The sequence below is a fragment of the Dipodomys spectabilis genome, unplaced genomic scaffold, assembly GCF_019054845.1.
Source record: "Dipodomys spectabilis isolate Male_0828 unplaced genomic scaffold, ASM1905484v1 ptg000386l, whole genome shotgun sequence".
In the NCBI taxonomy this organism is placed as follows: Eukaryota; Metazoa; Chordata; class Mammalia; order Rodentia; family Heteromyidae; genus Dipodomys; species Dipodomys spectabilis.
The window spans coordinates 1,652,125-1,665,811 of NW_024871063.1; the positions used below are offsets into that span (position 1 = coordinate 1,652,125).

The following is a 13,687-nucleotide window of genomic DNA, read 5'->3' on the forward strand; positions in this document are numbered from 1 at the left end:
GGCTTCAAACCATGATCGTCAGATCTCAACCTCCTGAGTAACCAGGATTCCAGGCCTGAATCGTCCATGTTTTTAATAATTTAGTAAATTGTACAGTTACAGAAGTTATAATTTATCATTATAACCTTTATAATATATGTGTGTATATTTATATCAGTGAATGCATATAGAAATATTTTAACATATTTTTGTGTCTATAGTAGATTTATGAAATCATCCTTCATTATAAAATAACATGGAAACAAGTTTAATGAGGAGCAAAGCAAAGGGAATTGTCACGTTTCTTGTTTTTGAATGAAATATGAATTGTGAGAATCAGTTTGAGAAAACCATTTAACAAAATGGATAACAGCTATTTATTCCAATCCCTTTATTTGCCCATATTATGCATCCTCACACATGAGTGTCAAAGTCAAACTACACTTTTTTGCCTTTGTATTTAAATCACATGTTATAATTTAGGGGATAGGTGAAGTAATCAAATAAAGATTAAAATAATGGTAAGTGAAGCTATGAGTTAGAGCTGAAAATTATTTTAAATATGATAATAGCTAATTTAATTCCATATCTCTTACTTTTACTCTATTGTCATATACTTCATTCCCACATTAGGAAAGTACATAGAAGGTTCTCACTAAATTATGTGTAAAATTATGAAAAAATGTATTAAAAGAATATGGGCACATTGGGGCTGGGAAAGTGGCTCAGTGGTAGAGCTTTTGCCTTGCATGAATTAGGCCGTGGGTTTGATTCCTCAGCACCACATAAGCAAAAAGAAGAAAGCCAGAAGTGGCGCTCTGGTAGATTGCTAGGCTTGAGCAGAAAAGCTGAGGGACAGCGCCAGAGGGGCCCAGAGTTCAGGCCCCTCGACCGGACAGAAAAAACAGCAACAACAACAACAACAAAGAATATGGGCACAGTGTGGTTTTAGCTGATTGAGACCTGTAGGGGGTAGTGTGTTTTTGAGGACTTGAAAAGCATTGTGATGGAGATGAAGGAAGTGATTATTCTGGAAAATTGGCTAGAGGATTCCTCCCAGAAAAATAGTGATGAATTCTTCCGAAAGGTTAGAGTAAAATCATTCTCACAATCATGTTCACTACTGCACTATTCACTGTAGAGAATTTATGGAAACAGCCCAGATGCACTTTAGCAGAGGGATGGTTGCAGAAAGTGTTGCACATATACAAAATTGGATTGCACCCATCCATTATAAAGACTGTTACAACATTTGCAAAGAAATGGTTAGATCTAAAATTATGTTAAGTAAACGAAATCACAGCCAGACACAAAAAGGATGCATATTTAGAAGCCAGAATTTTATGCAAGTTAAACAACAGTATTAATGGAAGCATGCTATTTGCAGAGGAGTATTTAACAGGTGTAATTTCTTATAAAATTCAACTTTTAATCCAACAAAATGAATACCAGGAGACTATGACTTGTAAAATGTGAGGGGAAGTCAAAGGGAAGAAATAAAGAGACTTATGGAAGTAGAGAGTGAAGCCATAATATTTAATGCAGATAGTATGAAACTAGAAAAATTGAAAGTGGGTTGAGGTTTGGAAGGATGTGAGAAAGTTATGTAAAGATCCATTGTACTTATAAACTGATTCGTTGAATGGAAAACCATCCGTACAACTATTTAATAAAAATATGATTAAAAACAATGGAGACATCTGATCTTAAACCATGAGTCAATATGATAATTCCTTCTCAGAAATTTTCTTTTCAGGTATTTTCCTCATAATGACAGAAAAGTGAACAACGCAATGAATATCAATACATCACTTTTTGTACCCTAAATAGACACAATATAAAAATCACAGTAAAAATATTAGAATATACACATGATAAAATAACAGGTAGAAAGTATCAAACTCTGATTGTTTTCCAAGTACTTTACCTTTGGTATCTAATTTCATCCTCACAATAATTCCATAAAGTGGAATTACTTCTATTTTTAATTCTAAGGTGATGATATTTAAGTCTTCAGAGTTGGAATTACTAGTACAACATTGCACACACGGTAAGTGTTAGCCTGCTTTCCATTCCTACCATATGAAATAACCTCATTCTATTTTATAACTACCAGCACTCAGTCTACTAATTCTAGGAAAATTCCCCAAAATTATTGTGCACACTCTAATAATATTTCACTTAATAGGTAACTAAGCCGAACACCGGTGGCTCACACTTATAACGCTAGCTACTCAGGAGGTTGAGATCTGAGGATTGTGTTTCAAAGCCAGCTCGGGCAGGACAGACTGTGAGACTCTTATCTCTAATAAACTACTAGTAAACTGGAAGTGGCACTGTGGTCCAAGTGGTAGAGCACTCGGCTTGAGTGGTAGAGCGCTCGCCTTGAGTGGAAGAGCGCAGGGACAGCACCCAAGCCCAGAGTTCAAGCCCCATGACCAACAACAACAAAAAAGAAAATAATATGAAAACTCCAAGTTCATAATCAATTTATACCTCCCTGGTGAAAGGAACTGCTAAACTATAACATTCTTGATTTCTAGCTCAAAATAGTAGAAATCATATTTTATCCCTTCACTCAACACTGCACTGCCTGGGGACCCCATCTCTGGTTAACACAGTCTTACTGAAAGAATGACCTGCCCAATTCCTGATGGAAACAGACTGCAGGTATTTAGAGCAATCGTTTCCACAATTGTAGCTCACCTCAATTGTTTACCATTAGAAGTATTTTGATTCCTTTTATACACAACATTTTGAGAGAAATGTACTAATTTAAAATGTTATTAAAGAAAGACTGATATAAAAATCACTTTTGACCCCAGCTAAATATTGAACTTTCATATACCCAAAAATGCAGTCTTACCTATTATTAATATTAGGAACGAGAGGTTGAAAATCATAGACACCAAGACCTAAGTATGAATTAAAGACTCTCCAACTTGTGAAAACAATTGGTTTAAAAAGACATGAATACTACTGCATTTTTAATTCCCTATGATAATGATAATGATTCCCTGTGATAATGATAATGATAAACTATTAACACTTAAAAATAACTCATTTTTTTGGGATTAGGACACAAAACACAAGGTTAGTCCTAATCATTTTAAAAATCCATTATTTATGCTAAAAGTTCACTCATAACTATAAAGATTCTAAAACTAACTGAAGTACAGAGGAAATAATTTAACTGCATCATCTACATTCAATGGACTGTTAATAGAAAACAAAGTTATACTAATAATTAGCTTACCCAACTCACTTACATTCTTTTATTCTATTCCATTTACTTTCATAAAAACTGGGTTTTCATAAAATAAAGCATAAAAAAGCGTATATACCCACTTACATTTTCAGATCTTAACAATATTTATTTCAGAAATTTTGGCTCTACAGTCAATGAACTGAAATAATACTAAAATATTCAAAGGATTTTCAGAAATTGCAAGACTTGCTCTGGGATGTTATGTATATTGGAAAAGATATTCAAAAAGCCTTATTTGTTAAAGTAGCCATAGTTACACACAAAAGAGCCATTAGTAAAGATCCCTGTGCATGTACAAAACACCTTCAAATGCATCCACAATCTGGACATGACACATGTTTTTTGTTTGTTCGTTTTTGAAAGGAATATCTAACAAGCATCTCCACAATACTTATTTTCAATAAATAAGACGGGATATTCAAACGTAATATGGGTTCTCTTAATGAGAACAGATATAATATTGCAAAGAAAATGATTTTCAACAGAAATCCGGAAAGAGTTTATCCAACTTGTGTTTCACAAGAATAACCAGAGAGTAATATCTGTTTTGTCAAGTCGGCCAAATCACTCCATGAGTGTATCTTAAAAGTATAACCAATTTAAGAGGTCAAATACGTATTTTGTACTGACAATCATCTTACAGCAATAACTTACTAACTAATTATGTCTGTATCTTCTTACCTAACATACAATAAGAGCTGAAAGCGGTCTCTTTTTCTAAATTAATATTGTAAATGCTTTGATTATGATGACATTATTATTAAACAAATAATATTTACAGAAGTGTGGTTCCACTGAAATGACATGACAGAACACTAATAAATAAAAACATTGCAACACAGTTAGCTTTTTTCAGCCTCACCCTGTCCACATTGGCAAGCAACATTGCAACAGCACACGCACACATATACACATACATACATGTTCACACATGTACACACACATATACATGCATGTTAAATTCAGGGTTTATTGTACAAAAAATCCAAATAAAATATTAGTGATTACGACAAATGATAATATGCCTTATTAAAAAATAATACATAAACCATTACCACGCATGTTGCATTTTACCTGCCTCTCCACATGTGACCACTTAATTTATTTTTAATTAATTAATTACCCTATTAATTAATTCATTTGTTTGGTGCTAATCCTAGGGCTTGAACTCAGGGCCTGGCTTTGTCCCAGAATTTAGTTTTTGTTTCAGTTTTCTCAAGGCTAGCATTTTACTGCTTGTACCACAGCTCCATTTCTAGCTTTTGCTGGTTACTTTCAAATCAGATTCTAATGGACTTTTTTTTCTTGGTCTGCTTTCAAACCACAATCCTCAGATTTCATCTTTCTGATTAACTACTATTAAAGACATAAGCCATCAGTGTAGCTTCTACTTTTTCCTCTATAGTTATCTAATGCCCATACTTAGATAGTAATTTTAAAATGAGAGTATAGAAGCAAGATGTACAGTGATGATACTGTCCTGTCAGAAAGTTAGTAATGTAAATTTATTCTTAAAATCATACACAAAAATACCATGACATAGTGTAAGAGAACTCACTATTGAACATATGAGCTTTAAGTGCATTCTAATAGATCCATTATTTATTGGTACCCAACATTAGTAAAATGTATGAGGCATTGGTAAAATAGAAGTCCTTTGCATGACTACATACATTCCTTGTTTTTTCAAAGACACTTGTTTTCATCTAAAAAGTAGGCCTGTCTATTGTCTTCATGTGATTTTGATGATTGAAAGTGCTTAGTGAGAAGGCCAAAATGTATTAGTAGTCCTTAACTATCAATTCTCATTTTTTTTCTTGGAGAATATAATGATCAAATCAATAGTTCAGAAACAGCAAGCAATACTTCAGAATCATGCTTCAAGTGCAAATGCATCACCAGTAAGAAATCCTCAATACCAATTTCCAAAAAGTTTTGTCAAGACAAAATCTCCCTGCCTTCTCTAGCTGCTTTACTACCTTCTTATTCCTTCATTGTACAGGAAAAGTATGATTCAACTGATTTCAGTCAAATCTGTTACTAGAATTATCAAGGATTTAGTTTATTGTCTGTAATTTGGTCAAAGTTATATCTCTTTACGTAGGCTACTAAAATGTATTTACTAATTTCAAGTAAATACATAAATTCTATTTCCATCTCTTTTAAAAATAAATTTTTCTTTGCTCTATAAATTGATCAGAGGCATGGATTTTGTGGCTAGCTAGGTCATTACACATCTGTCTCTCTCTTTCTTTCTCCCTTTCTTGGTTCTCATAGACAATATGATTGCTCCATAATTATCCTAATTTATTTTGCTTTTATATTTTTGGTTGCATCATTTCACTTTTTGCTCTGCCATTTCCCAAATCATTTATATAAAAGGCATTATTTCCTCTTTTCTCATTCCTAGAATAAGCTAAACATGTAGACATAACAGGTCCTCATTTTCAGTGTGTACATTTGAATATGGAGGAACATCTTTCTGCTGCTCTCCATCAACTCCCTACTCTCCAGTTAGAATAATTTCGAATAGTAAAATTGGAAAAAGAGAAAATAAATCATGATGAATAAACAGATGCAGAAAATTCACTGGGTATTTCTGACTAGTTCAACCAATGGGAACTATTAGGGAAATACATGGACACCTCATTCCCACTGGCACTCAAAGTCTCTGGTTAGGCAATTCTTAGGAATATGGGGAACAAGATGAAAAAGTAAGGAATGGTATCAATTGCAAGAAAAAAAATTGGAGAAGGATCCAAGCAAATCTCTTCATTGGGCTGCCAAAAATATTCAGCTTACTGCAGTGCGGAGACTTCTTTCCCAAAAGGCCACTCATGTTAATAGTAGGGATGATGATGAGTATAACCCTCTTTGAGAAGCCTACAGTGGACACTTGGACATTGTCAGTGAGTGGGTGTCTCAATCGGCACATGCAATACCTGTAGATGACTGGACACCGCTGCACAGTGCATATACGTGGAATAATACCAGAGTGGCTTCTTTCTTACTTCATCATGATACAGATACCAATGCCCAAAATAAAGGACTCTTTTTTTAAAATTTTTTTTGGTCTGGTCGTGGGCCCTGAACTCTGGGCCTGGACGCTGTCCCTCAGCTCTTCAGCTCAAGGCTAGTGCTCTACCACTTGAGCCACAGCACCATTTCTGGCTTTTTTTTCTGCTTATGTGGTGCTGAGGAATAAAACCTAGGGCCTCATGCATGCAAGGGAAGTGCTCTACCACTGAGCCACCTTCCCAGCCCAAATATTTTTGTTTGTTTGTTTTTTGTTGGTGTTGTGGGTTTTTTTTTGTCGGTTGTGGGGCTTGAGCTCTGGGCTTGGGTGCTGTCCCTGTGCTCTTCAACTCAAGGCGAGTACTCTACTGGTTGAGCCACAGCGCCACTTCCCCAAACTAAAGAACTCGTGACACCCTTACATCTTGCTGCTGAGAATTGAGATAGCAAAGGTACGCTGGATCACCTTCTGTTGAACCATTATATAAAACCAGGCCTGAAGAACAACATAGAAGAAACCGTATTTGATATTGCCAAAAGGATAAGTATGTATCACTACCTCTATGAAGTTATGGAAGGCTGTACAAATTGTTCAATGAAGTCCTAATGGTCGGGTTAAGTTTCTTAAATTTCAAAAATGCAAGTCCATCTTTTGTGTCCCTACAAAATATTTTCACAATGAAATAAGAGCAATATATTTTTTTGGTCGGTCATGGAGCTTGAACTCAGGGCCTGGGAGCTATCCCAGATATCCCTTGTGCTCTTCAGCTCAAGGTTAGCACTCTACTACTTGAGACACAGCTCCACTTCCAGTTTTCTACTGGTTTATTTGAGATAAGAGTGCCACAGACTTTCCTTCCCAGGCTGGCTTTTAACCATGATCCTCAGATCTCAGCCTCCTGTGTAGCTAGGATTATAGGCATGAGCCACCAGTGCCCGGCAGCACTAATATTTTCCTATAAAAATTCATGGATTCTGCGGAATTCTTCCAAGTGAATTGCCTGCCTTGGATGTCAAAATGTATTCAATAGTTTTTGTATACATGTATAATATTTTCTTCAGAGTTTGTGATTTTTTAATCAGAAATAATTTTAATTTACCTGTTGAAATGAGTAGTACAGAAACTAAAATATTTCTGGTGCTTGTCTGAAAAAGTATATTTTAAAATATACTATATTCTATGTTTGCAAAATGTTCATAATTTATTTTATTTTCTCCTAGATATTCTTTGAATTCTACATTATTTTATAACATATAGGTTCACTAATGTGTCTTTTCCAATTGCATTCCATATAGAAACAGTTTGCTTCCTTTTTTTTCTAGGACTTAATATTATTTTTCTTTGTGATAAAATGACAATGTTGTCTAATTTGAAAAGATTTGTAAAGTTTATGCTATGTAAACGCCTTTGTGAGGTGAAGATTTAATACACTGATGTCAAACTAAATTTAATTCTATGAATTACGTGTATTGTTACACTTGTAATTTTGTAATCAACTTTTTAATAACTGTTTTTCATTTCTTGCATCTGAAGGATGAATAATATGGAATACTTCTCACATTTTCATATTATCCTTGTGCAAGTGCCATGTTAATCTCTGTATTGTAATTTGAGTATACATGCTGCTGAAGCATGTAGTATCCTCTAAATTTAAGTAGTTAATGATGCAATCATTATACAGGCTTATATCTATGGGTGCCTACTTGTAACAAGGAAACCTTATTGTTCCTAACAATGCTATCGATCTTATTTCCCTAAAATTCTGTGAATAGTGGAAAAATTATATTGATCAGTTGATTGCTCACATTTGCAAATTTTTTTGTCAATGACTATCTTAATTCTTTTTATTTGGAATTTGATCATACTCTCAATTATTTATAGATAGGTCCAAAGGTGATGGCGTTTTCAAGTACTTATTTATCCAACTGAATTAGCTTTGTGGACCTAATGGATTCAAAGTAAGCGTTCCTTAAGAGCTACTTCTAAACTTCTTCAGCTGACATTTTCCCAAATGAGGTGTTACTGGAACAAATGTCTACCTGAGCCTTTACCCTTCTTCCATGTGGGAACAGACCAACCAGAATATCTTACCCTGAAAGCATAGATTGTCTTACTAGAACAAAGCTAATCTTGGTTACAAGGGATCATAGAGAGATGAACAGTTCAAATAGAACTGTTCAGACTAGAAGGTATTTTATCAAAATATAATACCTTTATTATACCTCCATTTCAAAAGTAGCTAAAGCCAAGAAGGTGAAAAAATTGTTCGTATGCATGAAAACTTAATGTCCTGGCCTGTCTACCATCCAACCAGGCAGGAACTTACACTACTGCCTTTTTATCACCAAATATTTTCATAGTTGCAGGAGAAGTGCATATGTTTCTCCTCGTTATTAGACATTGAATTGATAATGTTTTAATCACAGTGTTTCCTCTTGCCTCCATGCTGTAAATCTACAAATGGTAAAGCTTTAGGTCTAACTCTATCAAACACTGAGGTAGAGATAATGGAATAATACTTTAAAACAGAGTTGCCTTTAATACAGTAACTACAACAGAACAATGCAAAACGTGTGCCTTTTAATTATATTATATATAGTTATATATTTTATATTTATATGTACTGATTTTATATTTCACACAATGAAACTTACTAGAATTAGTTGACAATTTGACAAATAAATTGATATTTATTTATTCCAATAAATAGAATTTGAATATAAATAATTAGGTTTAATATATATATTAGACTATAAAAAGTATCAGTGCAATGTTTTTAGTATAAACTTGTGATACATTCTAACTGTTCTTGGTCTTCTGAATCCACATGGTAAAAAACAATTTTTTCCTCTAATCTATAATGGATTTTACTCTGCTGCTCTGTTTATTGTTTAACTCGCTTGTCCCAAACTGGTTTTCTCCATATTTGTGAAGCATTCCTACCTGCATCATCAGATAACAGGGGCAAGACTTCTCACCATGGCCCAAGCAACATATCAACACAAAGTAATTGAAGACCCATCTCAATTTCACTTTTCCTATATTTCAGGGCCCCAATTCCTTGAGATGCAGGAATTAGCAGAAAGTAATTGTGAAATGCAAGGCTACTTAAAATGAATGATGAGATCGCAAAATTTGAGAGAAAGTACTGTAATTTAAACATTCAACTTACAGATGACCATCCCATATGAGTGAACAAGTTCACAAAGTGTCATAAGATTATTTTTAATACCCCTCACCTATGATTAACGAAAGATTTTATTCCAACATAAGTGGGCCAAAAAATAGTTCCTGGAAGGATAGATCCATAATTGGTCTACCAAAGCCCCGAAATCTGGACCTATAGCTCAAATGTAATTCAGAAAAACATTTGAAGCACTAAGGAGTGCTTCAAACACTGGGACTTCAGTACAACATGGTTTTGTGGTATAAAAATGTCACTCTCAAACCAATGATAACCTAAATTTAATCTCCTGAAAGTGTATTCCTTTTCAAATAAACTTTTTGAAATCGTATTCGCCAAAATAACATTTGAGAAATTGATGATACTTAGTGACATTACAAGTTTTTCAAGTATAGGGAGCAAGTTACAATAGAGTTGAATTATTTACACAGCACTAATGCCAAACATGTTCAACCATTCATTAAAGTGTAGAAATAGTACCACCCACAATTTGTGTTTTTCAGTAAGGGCCTTCCAGAAGTGTGTTAAATAGATCAGCCTCCTAAATTTCAACCCAAACGTTACCTAATAAATTTCATCATTTAATAAGGTACATTTTAAAAAATCACAAATATTTGCCTTATCATATGTTATTTTATGTTTTCCCTCTGTCTAACATAGTAAGAAATATTACTTTAAGTCTTGAATATGGGTACTCATCAGAGATATGACACACATAATATCTGTCTTCAATTTCTATCATATTCCTCTCTAGGAATAAATTTTAATTTTTTTCTTTTTCCAAAACTTATAGGTAGTAGAAAATATTATTCCATGTAAAACAAAAGAATCACACGATTGTACAAAGCCATTTATAAAAATTCATAGTTAGGAATACATTCTAATCCATTTTTAACTTTCTTTTTGACTAAAGATTAATCTTCCAAATGGGTGAGAATAAATCATGTTTAGGTGCTTCACGTCTCCAGTCTTGCAAACTGTTGTTGCAGATGAATGAATTGTGGAAATATAAGCTGACATCAGTTCAAGAATATGCAGGATTGAAACTCCATGGAATGTATATAAACCTTTCAAAGTATTAATAGATAGCTTAACAGAATGACTATCAGGAAGTTGAAACCAGAGAGGAATTATAGTAAAGACATAGAATGAATGAAAAATGAACAAGGGGTAAGTACAGCTAGAATACTCAATGTACACATATCATGAAGGAAGTGGTAAATTGGAAATAAATCTTGGAGAAAGGGTTGGTTGAGAATGATGGAAGGAATGACTCTGATCTAGGAGCATTGGACAATTAGATGGATATATTTAATTGTAACACAATTGCACAACCTTTTAAAATTCAGTTAAAAACACAACAAGAAACAAAAACACACAAAAATCACAACCAAACAGCAATCTCTAGAGAGTATGAATCTGACCTCTCAAAATTTTAATCAGTTAATGAAGGGCAGTCTTGGGAAAAGCAAACAAAGCTGTTCAAAGAGGGCAGTTTGGGGTAGGGGAGAATTTTGAACAGAATTAAATTGATTGTCTAAGGTTATAAATCACCTACATAGGCTCTAAACAGTATCTTTCTTCTATGAGTTTTCTGTCTGAACTGAATAATCCAGTCCTAAGACACACTTGGTAGCTTGTGAGGTAGAATGGAAGAAACAAGATCAAGAACCCATTACTCCACTGGAGAGAAAACAATCCTCTATATTTTCTCTAATCTCTCTTCACTACTCTTTCTTCATAGTTTTAAGTCAATTGATTTTGAATTATATTTTTCCTTTTTCTTCTGGCAAAGTAATTTGTCAAAATGATTTCATTAAATATTATTTGTCATTTTCTTCTTTCATGCTGTTTAATTGGCCAAGTGAGTCCATTAAACTTCCCTCTTGCATTTGTTGCCATGAAACAATATCTATGTTAATGAGGAGAAATCTAATGTCAAACTTTGACTCCAGCAAACAGTCCAAGATGCTGTGATCACAAATATTTGCTGTAGTTTTTTTCTTTTACCTTGAAAGACTTCTTGTGTCTAAAGTGCCCACAATAAAAGTACTACATCACTTGTTGGTTCAATCAGAGTTGTCTAACCTCAAAGATATATTTTGCTAACAAGATGCTTAGAGGAAACCAAAAAATACTGCACTTTTATCTTCTCTCTTAAGATTCTCCTTAGATACCATATCAGGAACAGTGAAGTTATTCTATGCAAAATTATTTCAATAGATTATTTTTCTCTTGGTCTTGCATTTGTTCACCAAGATGTATGGAGGAGAATAGAGTTAAATCACCCATACTTGGGAGAAACTGTCTGTTACAAAAGGACAATGCTTCTATGTCCTACTTCTATGTCCTTCTCTTAGCTCTTGCCGGAGTTCCAATTAATCACAGCTTCTTGGCTTCAAGTCTAGTGAAGCTGAAGAACCTTACAGGCTCCACCACTGCTACATCTTCATTATTTCTCTTTTAAAACTTTTAAGTTGCCTCATTTGGATGTGGAATTTATTTTCATGTCTTCATTCAATCAGTTCTGCATTGTAGTGAGACAAATGGGCTCTGTAAAATCACTTTAGGGAGTAAAAATTCTAACACAATTTATATCAAAAAGTTTTGGCCTCCCTTCACTGCTGAAGACAATACACTTAGCTAAGGCTTCTAAGAAAACTTTTTAAATTAACTTTCCCATTTGCTCAATTCTTTTCTGAACTTTTTGGCATATGTAATAAAGGAAGTCTTCACTATCTCATATTATTAAGAGTATTATTTTTGTGAGCCACATAGAAATGTGAAATCATTATTTTGAAGTATCCAATCAGATTTTTTTTTTTATGTTTCACTGCTTCATGTCCAAAGACATTGTGGAAAGTGTTGCAAACAGAAAGGTGTAACCCCAACACCTTCTTTCATTTTCGAGGTCACTTTCTCCCTAAATATTTTCACTCAAATTATCTTTTTCAGAGAATTAATGTTTGATAATTAAAGGTAAATTCACAAATTTTGATGCTTTATTTTTTTAAGAACTTTTAATTTAAATTCCAATACAACCTTGTTTCAAACAGTGAGAATATAGTTCCTGAGTAAGGACAACTCTCAAGGGAACTTACAGGATTTACAGCAAGGTTTCTGAGGTCTGTGTGTTTAGTGTGAAAAAGAGCCATCTTCATCCACATTGCTCCTTCTCTACTAAGTCTCCTTGGATTTCTTTGCATGAAAGCCTATTCTTCCAGGAAATTTAAAATTTTCTTAATAGACTAAGTTGTTAAAAATTTTGAACAATTAAATTTTACCTGTCATAACTTTAAAACTCTTGAAAATCCTTTATCAGAACCACAAATTCACCAATCCTAATTCCACCTTCACCATCAAAAATTTAACATGCTGTTTTCATGATATAGTATCCATGCAGCTATTATTTTCCATTGGCTTTGTTATGCGTATATATAAGCATATGAGCTGATGCTAAGCAAAATGAATTCCAAGATATGGAACCAGATTTTTTTTTTCATTTGTGGTTGTTGTTTTGGATGAACTATGTGATTTCTGTTTTCTTTGGGATTTTCCCCTATGGTTTATCTCTGCTGTATGTCATTTTGTATTGTGTATACATTTACCTTAATTAGCGAAGGGAAAAGGAAAAGCATAATGGTGAGACAAAGGACCAAAGGCAAACCAATGCAATAGCAATACTCACAAGACAATATGTTGGAAATGTACATTACAACTTGTGTGGAGTGAAGGGGTGAAGGAAAACTGTGAGAAAATTGAGGATGGGTTACCAAGTTTGAAAAGTTATGATTTAATACTTTACAATTACTGTAACCCCACTGTACATCATTTTGATAATAAAATTGAAAAAATAAGCTACATAAAATATAATTTCACTGTATTGGCACAGTAAATAATATTCTTTATGTAGTAACATTTTAAAAATCAATACTATGTGGCATCTCATTTGAATTAATTACCCCTTCTTTATCAGAGGGTCATCAACTTGAATGTTATCCAACTAGACAATATTTTCACAATATACTTGCCAAATTTTTCAAAAAAGAATAAATTTAGTACTTTCTCATTTTAAAAGAGAAAACAGTTTAATGCTATTGAAACCCATAACTTATAAAAGTAAGTAAGTTGTTAAGAGGACAGAATTCAAAATTCCTATGACTAACAACTACTCATTTTTAAATTCTCAACATTCCTAAGAGATTCAAAACAGTACCTGTTTGCATGTTATGTAATTCTG

The 13,687-nt window shown here is 33.5% G+C and overlaps 1 pseudogene; it reads right to left on the minus strand.

Annotated features, from left to right (window-relative positions):
- Positions 1-7,800: 7,800 nt before the first annotated feature.
- LOC122096703 lies at positions 7,801-7,897 on the minus strand (annotated as a pseudogene).
- Positions 7,898-13,687: the final 5,790 nt, after the last annotated feature.